We start from the raw sequence: 12,109 nt of genomic DNA on the forward strand, positions 1-12,109 counted from the left end.
GGGTGCGGCGGGGGGGGGGATGTGCATGTGATCAGTGTGTGTGGGAGTCAGTGTGTGTAAGAACAGACAGAAAGACGCCTCAATGTGCAACAAATTTCTGACTAATTTCGAAAACTAACCGGGCGAAAAATAGCAAATGGCAGAGAGCAAGAGAGGGTGGCAGGGAGAGGAAAAGCATGCAATAGCGCATAGAGAAGAAGGGCTTGTGGTATGCTAGAAGAAGAAGCCAGGGTGGGGACAAGGAGAATGACTGAGAGGGTTGATGGAGGCTGGGAGTGTTTGAGGATACACATGGATTACATTGATAAGAAGGGCTACAGAAAAACAGGGGATGAAAGGACGACTGAGAAGGAGAGTTGTTTCGAAGAGAGATAAACAAAAAGAGGAAGAGAGAAGGGGAAAGGGAGAGGGAAGGGCAAGGGGAGGGCCTAAGGTACCAAACAAATGATGAATGGTTGCTTTGATCTGATTCTATTCCCATGTTTCTCTTTCGCTTTGTGATAACCCTGCTGTTTCCCTCTCGCGCTCTCTCTCTATTTATCTCCATATCTGTCTATCGCTCTCTCTTTTGCCAGTGTGCTTGCTTAATTTTCTCTGATCCTCTCTTATTTAACAACTCATTATGTTCCCCTCTATGTTGCTCTCCCTCTCTCTCTTTCTCTCTCTCTCTTGCTCTCGCTCTCTCACTCTCTCTCACGCTCTCGCTCTCTCTCTCTCTCTCTCTCTCTCTCTCTCTCTCTCTCTATATATATATATATATATATATATATATATATATATGTATATATATGTATATCTCTTGTGTTACCAGCGGTCTGCTCAGCTTCAGTCTCTTCTGTGTTGGCTCATTAACCATTTAATCTTTTTATTTGCCTTTGAAAAAGAATTCCCTATTTCTCTCTCGCCCTTTTTCCTTTTCTCTCTCAGACCTTGTCTGTAATTCCAGCCCTCTGTCTGTCGGTCTATCTGTCTGTTTATCTGTCATGTCCGTCTGTATACTGTCATCTTTCCTAGTGTGCTGTAATTTAATGTCCTTACACCAGGTGGCAGTCCAGCCCATTTTATTGCTTGTTACCCATGTTAATTCCATTACACACTTTCAGGCTTGGCATCTGCATCAATTGTGTGTGTGAATTTGTGTGAGTGTGTGTGTGTGTGTGTGTGTGTGTGTGTGTGTGTGTGTGTGTGTGTGTGTGTGTGTGTGTGTGTGTGTGTGTGTGTGTGTGCGTGCGTGCGTGCGTGCGCGTGTGTGCGTTCCTCAGAGCTGTCCAAGTGCTGATCCGAGTGTTATAGGATCGGACCTTTTTTATCCTCTGCCAAATATGTTGAGGAGCCAAAACAAGCCTTGGAAAGGAAGAGATGGGTGATAAATCTTCATCAGTACTGACCGTGTAATCATGGACGCTTGGAAGAATTAAGGCCACACAGGGATAAGCCAGGTTATGGTATTAGAAACGAGGTGAGACAATGCAAAGTGTTTTCCATGGGAGCTATGAGGAATTTTTTGTCTCAATCTACCCACCACGGGCCTGGGCTGTAGAAACCCAGTAGACTTTACAGGTTTACCCTTGCACTGTTGGTTCCAGGTGCACACTCGCTTGGAGATGGTGTCAGGGTAGGGAACAGAGAGAATCAAAAGCAGCCACGCTGAGGCCGAGTAGAAAACAAACGTCCAGTGTATAGTAACACATGAAAGATATGGAAGCAAGAGGCTGAGCATGACATCGTAATCAAAGCGGTGAGCTGGAGTCAATATTCAAAGAGAGTTGTCCACGGGGCAGACAAATAACAGGTGTAGGATGAGGAGGTAATCTGTTGTACACATCCATGTTAACAGAGTAGAGCTTCTGTCCGATCAGGTTAGGGCTCATAGGGGCAGAGCAGGTGTTAGTCCAGGCATCAATCAAAGGTCCAACACCCCAAATCAAAATGCAGAATGAACCCAAAAGTGCTGGAGAACATAACAGGCAGAACAGTGAACTGATGAGAAGGCTGGTCATTTATGCTGAGACTAATCATGAAGGGGAAATGACCTCACAGATTTCCCGTTTCTGTTTCATATTTGTGATGCATTAGTGTGTCTATCCCTAACTCTATTATCTCCCTCTCCCCTCAATAATGATTGTATTACAACCTCTGTTTTCTCAATTAATTAGTATTTTGAAATGCAGTGGGTATTTTGCATTAATCTTAAGACTAATAATACAGGCTAAAACATAGTTGATCAACATTGTTGATTTGTCAATTGGTACTATCCAGCCCCAGTCCTATTTTCCAGTTATGTGTACTATTCCACTTTTCTTGCGGCTAAATTTGATTTCTGAAGATGCTATTATGTCACACGGAGACGTTGTTGCAGTATTTACAATGGGGTTTAATAGGAGAATGTGTCTTCAAATCATTGCAGCATCAACCATACAAATCCGATTTTTGTTTAATTCCCTTAAACTCAGAATCACTGCATATCAAATTTGGGCAATGTTCCTTCAGCGAGAAATCATTAATTCAGTAAGAGGATGCAGACATTTTTGCCCAGCCAGCAGCCTCGTAAATCCAGAATGCACTTTGGCTCTGCGAGCTTGGAGCGGGGCCATGATCTCCAGCAGCTCGTTTGAAGAGGGAACGGCCTGGTAGGCCCTGTTAACCCGGCCCATTTGGTCTGTTGTGGCAGCGGGGAGCCCAGCTATGTCCGATGCATCCAGGTTTAAACATACAGTTCCGGACCAGTGGTGCAGCAACTAATTGGATATCCCTCTTGCTCTTTGAGCATCAACTTGCTAGCCTCAGCGATAGCTGTATACTGAAATGTTCACCAAGGTATTGGCTTCAACTTTGAAACTTTTGAACTTTTGAACTTTCAGTTTGAGACCTCAGGCTTTTCCCAGACAGTGGTGGATACAGGATTGAAATCCAGCACCAGAAAACTTCCATTGAGTGTTGTAGGCTAATACCACAGCCAATGACAAAAAGTGAGGTTCTGATAGCCCATGTGGCATATATATAATGGCATTCTGCCAAATGTCTCGCTAGCTGTCACAATTAATAAGCAAGTTATACTTATCGGTATAATACATTTTATTAATTTATTCAGTTCATAAATGTAACTTTTGCAGAATGTTTCCTCCTGATATTGAGAGGGGGATGCATAAGTGATTCTGTGTTACCTAGGGAAACAGCTCATTGGAGCAGATCGCCAGTTGCCTGACATGAAATGTAAATAACAAACTGCAAATAACGACAAACACATAGGTAGAAAATAAACCCTGGAATGAATAGTAAATTGATGCTAGAGTCTTTGCCACAATGTCAGAGTGCATTAGCCTGTATTATTCCTTTACAACGTGAATAGTTTTTTTGTTTAAACTTTAGGATTGATTGATTTGTGATTTATTTGAGAGTACTGCAGTTATCCGGACCGATAATACTCAATCACTGTTAAGTTGTTGAATCACTGCAACAGCCCCTTGCCTCGTTTATCATTACAGCCTTTAAATTCACCCAAGATTTATCAGCTGGGATGTGTTTTTAACAAGTCTGCCATATCCAATTCATAGTTCTTTCACCTGCTTGGATTAGCCCAATATATATATATATATATATATATATATATATATATATATGTTAAAGGGATTGCTCACAAGTAGCGATGTGAGAGAAAGACGCTATCATCAGGGGTATTTAAAATGTAGCACCATTCAAGATAACTCAGGTGTCATGTCAACTCAGGTGGTGAGATTAATTATTTCAAACAAGAACCCCCTGAATGTAACGTTACTCATGTGTTCTTTTAATCAAGAACCCCCTAAATGTTACTTAACCAATATGTTCTCCTCTAAACAAAAACATTTCTGAAAAAAAATTAATTGATGTGTTCTTTCCCAAACAAGAACATATAGTACTATTAATCGACAATGACTCTGGTCACAATTGAGTCACATTGAGTCTGCCGGTAATGCAATTTATGGATCAATTGTTGAATTTCTTGGAAATATATTTTTTTAAATCTCAATTCTAAATTACAATAGTTGAGAATATGAAATTGTGGCACTCTTATGTGAATGAACTGCTCTCATTTTGTGTTTGATGGTATGAATGATTGCTATATACATTGAGTTTGGTGAGTTTCGAACTTGAGGTTAATTTGAAATGGATATTGGTAGAGAGAGAGAGAGAGGTTCATAATTCCTCTTGACGTTGATAATTGTAGGGCTTGCATGTACTTTGTGAGTGCAGTGCAGGAAAGAGCTGCTGATCCGGATTGGTACATTCGTATTCCACAGTGCTCGGACTACATCTCCGTCACTCTGGCTGACACCCTCAGCCTGCAGTACATTGCGTTGTACGAAAAATTGCTCTCAATCGCAGCGCGGATTGAGGCAAAGATAGGGAAGGCGGAAGATAATAGACTATATGGGCATTTTCCTAATGCCCATACATTCTCTACCCTCTGTGGCTCACATTGTTCATGTCTTCAGCATAAACAATGCACAACATACACAACGTCATGGGCCAATTTTCAATGTTTTTTTCTAACATGCTATCCCATTTTCTTCTGTAACATGTGTGCTCTAACACATCACTAACACCTGTGTGCTAAAATGTTATAACATGTTATATCATAGCATCACAGGTGTTTTACCATAGCATCAGATGTGTTCAACCATAGCATCACATGTGTTCTATCAATAGCATCACATGTGTCCTATCCATAACATCACATATGTTCAACCATAGCATCACATGTGTTCTACCAAAACATGATAGCATCAAATGTGTTCTACCAAAACATGAGCATTGCATGTGTTCTACCAAAACATGGTAGCATTACATGTGTTCTACCATAACATGATAACATCACATGTGTTGTACCATTGCATGATAGCATCACATGTGTTGTACCATAACATGATAGCATCACATGTGTTGTACCATAGCATGGTAGTATAAAATGTGTTGTACCATAGCATTGTAGCATCACATGTGTTCTACCATAACAGACATATCACCGGAGTAAGCTTCGTCATGAGGCCCAGGAGTGTTGTTCTGATGATGTTAGAGACAGGTTAACGCGGGTCGACTTAGATAAACATAATACTGTCAGAGCTAAACCGCTCTGACTCTCAAAATAGTCATGCCCTGAAATGACATGTTGCTTGTGCATGCCTTGCATTTGCATATGTTTATGTGGAGGGGGAAGATGACAGAGAAAGTGGTGTGTGTGTGTGTGTGTGTGTGTGTGTGTGTGTGTGTGTGTGTGTGTGTGTGTGTGTGTGTGTGTGTGTGTGTGTGTGTGTGTGTGTGTGTGTGTGTGTGTGTGTGTGTGTGTGTGTGTGTGTGTGGGTGTTTCAATGAGTGTTACTTACGTGACCTCTACAGTTTACTGTAGAGCAGGGGTGCCCAACCTTTTTTGACCCAAGATCTACTTTTCAAGTAGCCAACCTCCCGAGATCTACCAGCAAACCTACCTTCAAGCCGGGGGGGGGGGGGTAGAGAACAGTTGTTGACGGGGGGGGGGGGGGGGGGGGGGGGGGGGGGGGCTTGTATCGTGAACCTACGGACTTCAGTGGGGGTTTCATTCCGTCTGCGGCACCTTCTCAACGATAATCAATAATCTTCCTCCCACTCAGGGTGAAAATGGTAGGTCTTAGCTTGTTTCCCCTCAGCCATGCCAACGTTTAGGAGTGTGTAACTACTGTTGACGGCTTTCAACTGCTGTTAACAGCACATGCGCTACCGCGCGTATATGTCCCGCGCAAATTTAATTTCATTAAAAAAAAAAAAAAAAAAAAAAAAAACTTTTTTTTTTTTTTTTTCTTCACCCCTCGCGATCGACTTGGGATCTGTCGGCGATCTACTGGTAGACCGCGATCGACTGGTTGGGCACCCCTGCTGTAGAGGCTATTTCAGTCATGGGCCGAGGTCAGACAATGTGTTTGATACTGAAGAAATATTCTTCTTTGTATGCAAATAATAACATCCCAAGGTGACACAGACAGATTGTGCTTGGGTGTGTCACCTGAAATGTTGACTTTCCCTCGACATAAATATTCATGAATATGACAACATCTACAGGGCTGTTGCTTCAACATGTCAAGACAGTGGATTATTTTTAACCCACTGTCCCTATCCCTAACACTAACCCTAACACTCTTCCAGGGACGGTGCTTTCATCCGCTGCAGCGTTATATCTGTCGATCTCGCACCACCTTTACTAATTTGTATTGATTAGAAACGCCAGCTCTAATAATTTCTTCCGTTGATTATGGATGGGTGCTGTGTTGTGCTATTGTCACACAAAAATAATAAAAGAGCAGAAGAGAGGAGCAAGATTTTGAAAATAAACAACAACAAACACTTTTCTGTAGCAAGGTTGTTCTATGATGGAGGTCTATCATTGACTTACTCTGTGGCCCGCTTCGTATTCATTATACTCTATAGATCATCTTCACAGAGGTGTCATCCTCGGAAAAACCCAGGTATCGCATATAATACTGATTACAGGTTGGCTACATTGAGGTGTTGGTGCTGGACTGAACCATTTAATAATAATAAAGGGGAGAATAAAGTAAACTTTGACTTTGACTTAAGATAAGTCTTCGATATCTTCTCCATGTCCCCTTGTACATAAAAGCATAGACATAGACGCAGAATTGGCCTTTGGGTCGAACCTTAACTTTGCCACCATATTGGATAGGCCATTATGTAAATAAATACAAATAAACAGCGGATCAGGGTTTTTTCTCAACATGTATTTAAGTTTTTTTTTCTAATCAATAATAATAATTAACAATAATTTATATTTATATAAAATTCATAAAATTGTATGATATAGGGATGTCTCCTCAAGTATTAACCAAGGAATATGAGCCAAATCAATGCTTGACAAACAGGAGCTCTTACAATTCCAAATGAAAATCACTTATTTTCCACCACACAAGTAGCTCATTTCATGTAAGGCTGACTATCGAGATTCTAGGTAACTGGAGGTAAAACATTGTATTGTTCTCCAAGTACATCATAAACCCTTGAAAATAAAAGCGATGCATTGAAATCAGTGGAGAAATGTAACCGTTTGTTTGCTTGCCCTCTCCAATATGGCGGGGACTTTGACCCATCGCAGCATGGGACGCAGCAAACAATGGTCTGTACATGATGTGACTATGGATGAAAGAAGGAGAGCCATCATTTGTGTTATGAGCAACAGGTGTTTGACCTGCGATGAGACCTCTGCAAAAGGGACTCAACTTTATTAACTTGTATTGTCATTAATCTTCCGAATGGGGGATGAATGATAACAGTTTCCCCCCCGTCCTAAAACTACAGTATATCTAAACTTTAATTCTACACATGCTTGGTGAGCCGTCATGGCTGGCAATGAGATATGTTTTAATGTTTTAATTCTCAACTCTTTCAAGAGTTATGATTCACAGGAACCATCTCCCCGAGTGACTCTCCTCCTCACACTTCTCCTACTAAACCTCCCCTCATCTTCTCTATCCACCCCCCCCCCCCCCCACCCCCCCGCTGTGTTCCTCACACCAACCACATCCCCTGGCCTTCCCTCGGTATTTCTCTACCTCTCTCTCTTCCTTACTCAGTGGGCTGGGGTGGAGTAGAGGATATGATGCAGGCAGAATGGGCTGTTATCACCTGTTTAATATTCAAGATGTGCACTGGGATAAGAGGCCCAGACAGGGGGTCACCATGCCCACCTGTCAACACCGCAGGCACTCAGATGAAGGTCCTGGCTCTTCTAAGCACTGAAGGCGGTCCTTTCTTTGCTCCCACGGCATTTGTGGTCTATTCCACACTGTGCCCTTTTCCACGGTTGTGACCCTATCATTGCCAAATCTAAAGTCAGGGAAGGGGAAATAAATTAACTAGAATCCTCTGATTCTTGTCCTCCTAGAAAGAAACTTGGAAAACACACAGTACACACACAAATACAAAACAAACAGAAACATAAAGCGTTTTACACTGCGTCTCTTATTTGAAACTTTTCCAGAATGGTTTGCGAGCTAACTTAATTTAACGTCTTGATTTCGCACCCAAATGCTACCTCTTGAACCCTACATAGATTGGGGGTTTCTTTTCCAGGGGCGGGACTTGGGTAGAGTCGTTTTTTCGTTTCGTTTTCTTAAATGTTTTGTAACTGCACTGAATCATGAACTTGCACTGTTGGCGTTTTTGCACTCAGATACCATATACTCATTCTTGCATGCGAGTGGCTTGAATAAACATAAATAAAAAACATTCAGAGTAAGCAAGGTATTCTAAAGCGGCCTCCATGCGTAGTAACTGCATTTGAACATAAATAAACTCATAAATATCTAACTGTGAATGAACATTAACATACCCTTAATCCTCTTAACATAAAGAACCCCCTACACGTCAGGTCACATGTCCCGCCTGGTCCAATGAACCAAGAAAGCCGGCTCCTTGACGAAGGGGGAATATACCCCTTTAGTTTTACACAGGAAAGAAACATCTGCCATGCAGCGACCCTACCTGCTTGGCAGTGTAAGAATGCCTATTAGGAGCGGACAACTGGTGGCCTGAACTTAAAGTATGGGTGAACCTGCTAGCTCTATATTAGCTTGATTGTGAACACGATGAGATAATAAAGAAAAGGCATGTGGAGTTCTAGGAAGCTGGGAGGACATATTTCCTACGGTTAATTCATGACTCACGCCATCTTTGTGATGTGCCGTCTTTGTTGATGAGCGTTATATAGAGCAATGTTTAATATAAAATGTATATAACTGTATCTTTAACTATAACTGTCCAAGAAGCCTCACGCGGACAACATCAGCCCCTGCCAAGATGGAGCTTAAAGAGCCAGTTTTAAACAAGTTAATTGATCTTATATGATCGTCGAGATAGTAATCTAAAGCATTTTATCACTGTTACTGAAATAAGTCCCCATTTAGAGAAAAAATGGTTTTCTGTGTTGTTTCCATGTTTCCTATTTTTCTCTCCCCAAAACACTATGTGAACGTTGCACTCTTCTGCGTGACGTCTGAGGGCCTTTTCCGGGGAACTATGACCTCACGACCTCGGGACCAAGGGGGCAACTCAGAATGTTTGAATTCCAGCTGAAACTGAAAATGGCTCAGTAACACAACCATGCACACCTCACCGTAGGTGTCCCTCTTCATGACATGTGCCTCAGAAAAGGCACTTTGACGTCACGAAAATAATGTCACTTAGTTCAATGCAGAGTAGAACATTTAGTAGTATTTAGTAGTTTGCGGAGACTGGCAAATGTTAACCCTGTTTTCTCTAAATGTCTTATTTTATTAACAGTGACAAAATGGCTTAGCTAAGCTTCATCATAGACCTTTATCATAGTATATAAGATCATCAGTATACTAACATCATGATATAACATAACCCTTTAATAAACATAGACACTGATTTTAAATAACAAACTCAAAATAATTGCATTGCAAGAAGGTTTACCAAGGCAAGCCATCACTATGGCTACTTTTGGGGTGTGTGATGGATAGGGTTACATTTGTGTGTGGGGGTTTGTGTTTGCATGTGCATGCATGTACCACTGCTTTTCTACAAAGATGATGTAACATAAATGTGTGGAGTTCACTGCCCCTTTAAATAACATAGACCCTTGCATGTACCACTGCTTTTCTACATGGTACATGTAGAAAAGTTAACAACAAGTACGGTAGGATTCCTTCTCCCTTTTGCTGTACCTTCTGTGCAATATAATATCAAGTGGAATATAATAATAAAAGGAATTATATTGTACTTCTCTGGGTCATACGGTAGCCTGTTTGATGTTTGATGCGCCCGTGTTCACTCACATGTGTCTCTTGCTGTTTGGCTGTCTGTGTGATGCTCATGTCAGTTTTTTTGCAAGCCCCCAATCCCTTCAGAAGAGTTTTCATAGCACCCAGGACCCCCCGCCTGATTCCTCCAAGCAGACAGGAATAGATGTAAGATGCACAATGCAGCTTATAATCCCAAGCACATATCCCCTGATCTGGTCTCAGAGTTCCCCCTTAGGGGGGAATCAGGAGCCACATTTCAGCTCCTTTGAGATAAGCACAGCACAGAGCGGGACATGCTTTACAGCAGGCCAGGAGGCAGTGCAGGTTAAGGTGCTGTAGCTCCTACTAGGATGTACTTTTCAGTCAACTCTGACAGTAAGTTTCTTTAACATATTCAACTGGAAAGACCCGAAATCCCTATTGCAATGGAAATGGGAAAAGTTGATAAACACAGCTTTGTTTTTTTGATAAACAACTGGTGACATAGTTTGCTCTGACTCTGGTGCAGAACGTACGTGCATGCAGGCAGTCAGCTGCTCGCCTGCTGCAGTCTCTGCCCCGTGTGCGTCTACTAGACGGGCCACATCTCGCCAGGTTCTGCTTTCCTGTTCTTTTACGCATTCTCTCTAGATTCCCTGGCTGCACACACTCACCTGGAGCATATTCCCTAGTGTTTCAATCCAAACAGATGAATTTTGGTTCCGCCCAGCTCAGTATGCATCAACTATGGACATAAGCTGCTGATGTGACTTATACAGATTCCAGAGTTGAATGAAGGCGCATGAAGTAGTCCAACTGAACAAATAGTCTCCAAACGCTTTATTCATTATTTTTTTTGTCACCTACCTTGGAAGTAGAGTATATTGACTTAAATTACGCAAAGTAATAAAGGCATATATTGATGTAAATCATGACCTATATAGCGTCTGTCTGTTATTAAACAGAGGACGCTTATGAAATGGAGTAGTGCTTTACCCCTTATGGGAGTTGGTTTGAATAAGGGATAACACACACACTAGTAGGCTACACTCAATGTTGCCAATCACACACACACACACAAACATGCTACTTGTACTCAAGCATGTTATTTCTTGTTTCCGCTATTTTTATTTTTGACCTACCCACGCATTCCCCTCGTCATCCATTTCCTTCTTTACTCTGATTAACCTTTCTTCTCTCTGCTATCTCTTCCATTTACTTTCATATACTTCTCACAGTATTTTAATTTATCTGTCTTTTTCATCTCTCTCTCTCTATCTCTCTGCTTCACTCTATATCACTGCTTCTCTCTCTCCTCCTGTTTCTTTCCTCTGTCTCTGTGCTTCTCTCTCTCTATCTCCCTACACGCATCTGATTCATTTTACACACCAGCGAAGCATCCATCACTGTGCTCCGCTCTGGGAAAATCTCTTATTTACTACTCTATTTTTTCATATTTATTTACACCCACATCTCTCTCTCTTTCACTCACTCTCTCCCTCCCTCCCCCTCTTCCTCCCTCCCCCTCTCTCTCTCTCTATCTTAGCTCCCAGCCTCTCTCTCTCTCTCTCTCTCTCTCTCTCTCTCTCTCTCTCTCTCTCTCTCTCTCTCTCTCTCTCTCTCTCTCTCTCTCAAGACAATATCTTCCTCCCACTCTCCCTCCTTCTCTCTTTCTCTCTCTCTCTCTCTCTCTCTCTCTCTCTCTCTCTCTCTCTCTCTCTCTCTCTCTCTCTCTCTCTCTCTCTCTCTCTCTCTCTCTCTCTCTCTCTCTCTCTCTCTCTCGCTCTCTCTCTCGCTCTCGACTCCACATCTTCCACTCTCGCTGGCTGGCTGGTTGGTCCCTGTGTTGACTCCCGCTGTGGGACGCTCACCCTGGACTCTGCTATGTTCTACTTCCAGCTGGTCATCATGGCGGGCACTGTGCTGCTGGCGTACTACTTTGAGTACACGGACACCTTCCCCGTGCACCTGCAGGGCTTCTTCTGCTACGACAAGACCTTCTCCAAGCCCTTCCCGGGACCAGAGGACGACAGCAAAGCCCCCCCGGTGTTGGTGTACTCTCTCGTCACTGCCATCCCCACGGTTACGGTAAGGGTATATTTTGAGTTTTCCGAGGCAATCAACGGTATGGTTATTTTTTCTTGATTTAGAATAATAATAAAAAAAATGGAAGCATAAGGTCGGACAGAGTTGTTCCTGTTGGTGACTGCCACAAATGATGTGTGGACTGCACGGCTATAGGAGCACGGGAACACTGGCATGGCAAAACATAATCTTCCAAAAAAGCAAGCTCCAAACCAACTGACACACACACATACACACACGTGCACCCACACACA

At 42.4% G+C, this 12,109-nt stretch overlaps 1 long non-coding RNA gene across 1 annotated transcript in view; it reads left to right on the plus strand.

Annotated features, from left to right (window-relative positions):
• Positions 1-11,757, plus strand: part of LOC130379117 (uncharacterized) — a 34,785-nt gene extending 23,028 nt beyond the window's left edge. Inside the window, exon 3 of the long non-coding RNA XR_008895094.1 lies at positions 11,670-11,757. This is a non-coding gene — a long non-coding RNA (uncharacterized LOC130379117). The remainder of the gene's footprint in view (positions 1-11,669) is intronic.
• The last annotated feature ends 352 nt before the right edge of the window (positions 11,758-12,109 follow it).

The sequence above is a fragment of the Gadus chalcogrammus genome, chromosome 3, assembly GCF_026213295.1.
Source record: "Gadus chalcogrammus isolate NIFS_2021 chromosome 3, NIFS_Gcha_1.0, whole genome shotgun sequence".
In the NCBI taxonomy this organism is placed as follows: Eukaryota; Metazoa; Chordata; class Actinopteri; order Gadiformes; family Gadidae; genus Gadus; species Gadus chalcogrammus.